The sequence below is a fragment of the Sorghum bicolor genome, chromosome 8 (assembly GCF_000003195.3).
Source record: "Sorghum bicolor cultivar BTx623 chromosome 8, Sorghum_bicolor_NCBIv3, whole genome shotgun sequence".
NCBI lineage: Eukaryota > Viridiplantae > Streptophyta > Magnoliopsida > Poales > Poaceae > Sorghum > Sorghum bicolor.
In genome coordinates, this window is record NC_012877.2 from 10,212,620 (window position 1) to 10,217,412 (window position 4,793).

The window sequence follows — 4,793 nt, forward strand, 5'->3', positions numbered from 1 at the left end:
TAGAGCTTAATTAGCTCTACTTTAATTAAAATTTTATTAGTTCCTTGCTACTCCAATGGCCGAGAAGTACCACGATGATTGGAAAGTCGTCCCCTTCAACCTCAACATAGAGCCTGTGGAAGACTGTTGACGGTCCTTAAGTATCAAATATAATCATCAAATAAATAAAGAAAAGGATCAAAATGCAACCAACACCTAGACTTAGGGTTTTATCTGACGGAATTCCACGAGTTTTGGTGTTTGTCTATTTCTGCAGGGGGTTATCAGGAAATATGGAAGAAATGCCCACACGTCGGGATTACATAGAGATATTAACGTGCCGCGCAATTTTCTATCATCTAGAAGACTCCAGAAGCCACGAGAACGAACGGGAGGCCGAACGGGCCCGGGGGCAGGGCGCTCGCCCAGGTGTTTCCACCAATCACAGAATGGAGTACACCATTGCAAAGATCTCGTCGAGCTGATCGAAATGCATATATTATTTGCTATATTTGGAGTTCGGAATCAAAATATATTAATAAAAGAAGGACTCCATATAAAAGAGCTGCGGGATTAATTGGGCCCAAATCAGATTTTGGTCCATTAAGGCCTATGTGCATTTTAATGAGATATGGTGGAAAGTTTAGTACCACATCGCCTGCTGAACCAAAAACGCATAGAGGAGGAGGACTATATAAGGAGACCCCCCTGGCCCCTGGAGAAGACAAGAAATTATCATAGAGATTGAGGGGTGCCCTCGAAGGAAAACCTCTTCTCTAAATAATATTTCTTTTTAGGCTTAGCAACCAATGTAAAGTAGAAATAGATCTTCTAGTTTCTACTAGATTGAGAGAGATAGAGTGGAGGTGTGGATCGGAGGAAGGCCGGCCTGTCGGTGTCTACTCTGAGTTGTACCTGCGGGATCAAGTCTCCTAACCCGAGGCTTGCTTCTAAGATTCTTCAGTAATTCGACTTCTAATTCTAGTAAGTTCTTGTTTTATTGTTCTTTGGTTTATGAGTTTACTTTAATCCACTTCCGGTTGAGTATTAGAGTAATCACTTGCTAGCGTAAACGTGGTGTTTAGGCTAGGGTACTTATAGATATCCCCTGACTAGCTGGACCGTGGTAGTAGCGAGGAACGTGACATTTCCGAGTTACCTTTGCAGATCACATCTCGTTAGCAGGACGGGTAGGTTTATAGGTGCGGGTCGAACATCCTTTGTGTTGTCTATATTCCGTGAGCCTCCCCAATAGAACAGTAGATCATCCTTACCAAGGTTAGAACGAGACTAAGGTTGCAGTCTTCTCTATACATCACTCACATCGAGAGACATTCTTTGTAGCCTAAAGGGATAGTAGCAATAGATTTGGTTAGTCAGATGCACCCTTTCTCCCAGTGGTAAAAATATAAATACGATACTCTAGATAACCTCCCGGGTGAAATGCTCACCGATATCCGTGCGCTTGCGGATCATTTTCTTATCGCGTTACCAAATATCAACAAGCATTTCTGGCGCCGTTGCCGGGGAGAAAGACGGTTTGCTGAGATAACTTTGAATCTTGCTATTATCTTGTATTATACTTTTATACTTTTATTCTTTTATGTATTTATTTTTATCTTTATGGATAACTCAAATTCCATACCTATTATTGAATTCTTTGCACCTTCGGAGACCAGCCATAGACCATGGGAGTCAACACGTCCTGCCCCTAATTATGATCTGTGTCCGGAGTTGATTGCAATAGGTCAAAACCAACCCTTTTCTATAGCCGAGGTCCTATCTTTTAATCAAGAAGATAATGCACTTTTAGCTACACCTAGGGAATCTGTTAATCTTTCTATAAATTCTGGTTTAGACCTAGCCCTACAAGACCATGTTTTTCCTAAATATTTTCACATTGGTCTTAATCATATAACCTTTGGTAGAGTCCTTCTTTCTTTATCTATTAGTAAAGGAAGGTATGTCTTCATTCGTGGACATCCTTCTTGTACTAGTCTTCATAGAAAAATCTTAGAGATAGAGAAGGAATCATCTCCCATACAAGAAGAGGAAGTTTCAATAACCGATTTCCAAACATTTCAATCCCATAATTCGGCTATCCAACCCATCCTAGAGTTTAATAAATTCTACTATGCTCTTTCTCTTGAACCTCCCGATAATCCTATGAATCTCTCTAGACATCCCATGCATAAGAAGGAGGATCGAGAAGAGCAACATCGATGGCTAGAGGGCATTAAAAATCCATGTGCTATCACTATTGAATGGATAGATAAAACAAACTTGAGAGACAATCCTAGAGGAATTTTAAGCATTCATGAAGAATCATCCTTGGAGTTTGAGAATGAGAGAAACAACAGTGAGCATGGAAGTTATTTCATAAATACCTCACCAAGTCCATGCTCATATGCAACATCTCCCCAATCAATTAGTCTCTCCAACATTACCACATTTGAGATCTCCAACCCTCTCTTCTTTTCTATTTATAAAAACTTTAAAAGAGCGGTTGTCGATGCATATGTCTATAATAAATATTGTAGATCTCGCTGAGTTAATTGATGGTTTCCCAAGGACAAGCTTAGTGTCCTAAAACAAGCACTTATCAGATCATAACATGAACTTTTAATTATTTGCAACATTGCCTTGTGTATTGAGCATATAAAGATAATTGTAGAAATATTCCTTCGGGTATTCGTGTCACTAACCTTTCTAGGATTGGAGCAAGAAGATCCGAGGAATGACAAGCACTGTCCAACCAATCATCATGCAACATTGAATTAAATTCATCCAAACTTGAATTTTGCAAAATTCAAGCTTGGGGGAGTACTTTACATAAAACATCCTTTGCCATGTTACTATGTTGGTTGTCCTTACCTTTGAGACATGCTCAATTTGTTAAATACTAATCACACTACTTCATATCCACTTGAGTAGATCTCTATAAAAGCCATCATGCTACCTTTGTTTATCCTAGTAAGTGTTAGTTTGGAAGTACTGGACACACTTCCAATGGCATTTAAATTAAGCGTGGTGCTTAGGTTAAATAGCCTTCCTTAATCTGATTAGACATGGAGTCTAGTTTGGTTACTGAACTAAAAACTGCTTGAGTAGATATTGGTATATTTTGTGGGACTAACCCCTGCAGGAGAACTTTCAATATCAACCTGGGAAGTCCTAAGATAAACTCACATTGGAGATGAAGAAAGTGACACATGAAGTTTAACAATTTGCACAAGAAAGACGTAGCTCATAAGAGATGATTCATGGAGGGTGCCACAAACACGATGCACAATCACTAAGAAAGGAAAGCTTCCACAAGGTGATACTATACCATCACTCTTCAATAACATCTTAAAGTACTTGATTATCACTTTTATAAGTTCTCCTTGGGTCTGGCATACACATGAATAAAAGAGACAAACATGTATGATTTATAACTCCAAATTAACCAACTCAATTAATTCAGCGTGTTTAGTCCTTTAATCTTTGTTCTTAGTACTACCTTCATGATCCCACACTCCTAATCATATAAGCTAATATGTTGCACATTCAATGTTTGGAAGATATAAACAAAACATAAATATAGATAGATTATCTTTCCATTAGGTTGAGCAATCTGATCTAAGAAATGTTTTAAATGCTACACTCATGATCCATCAACTTTGTCTTGCTCACTATGCTTAAGGTTAGAGAAGAACAAATACACTTTTGGTTCTGTTGGTGTTTTCCACCAACAGGGCCCATGCACTTGATCTCTGCCTTGTCTCTATGAGCAGGCACACTTCAAGCAAAACATGGAGGAGTTTTACAACTCCCAGATTCCACCAAGTGAAGAACCAGGATCTACGAGCACAAACACACTGGAGATACTGGACACTCAGGCAATCACTGCCCTCAGATGCTTGAGGACGTGAACTACATCAACAACAATAACAACTATTACTACAACCGTCCTCAACAAAATTAAGGTTGGAATCAACAGAGGCCTAATTACTCAGAGAGGTGATCCAGGACGCCCCGTCATCCCGATCTCCATCGGCATGGTGGACTTCCCAGAAGCACTCTGCGACTTTGGCTCCAGCGTCAACATTATGCCCAGGGTTGCAGATCGGACACTCAGTTTCCCAAAGAAAATATTGAAGAACCTCTGCGTCTGAGTTGGTACCTTGTACGCTCTAGCAGACTTCGTGGTGATGGAGACTGGTACTGAGGAGAGGGCACCCATCATCTTAGGGAGGCCATTCCTAAACACCAGAGCTGTCATCTACGTTAATGCTGCCAAGATCAGTTTCTACATCAAGAGGAAGAAGGAGACTTTCCTTCAAGAACAAGACTACACAAACTTCAGAGCAATCCTGACATGAACCAAGGAAGAGGACCAACAGGAGGAACAGGAACAAGCAAATGTGGACTGAGTCAGATAAGATGGTCACTGCAGTTCAAAGAGGTCAGGATCGTCGACTTAAGTCGCCATTCCTGATCAAGAAGGACAACCCTAGTGTTCCAAGTATTGAGTGCACAATCAACAGATACTCTTTTTAGAAGACACTCTACGACACCGGATCTGATGTCAACATAATGGCCGCAGTCACTTATCAGCTCCTGCATGGAACCATGCTCCTACAACCAGCATACATTCAGCTCCAGAAAATTTTCAGGTCATTGACATGGGAGAAGACGAGTATGATCCACCCACCATCCTTGGAAGACCGTTCCTCAACACTATCAAAGCCATCATCTATATTGGAACCGGAGAAGTCCACATGCACTTCCTCTCTGAGAAGGTACGCCACTACTTTAATGATTCTAACTAT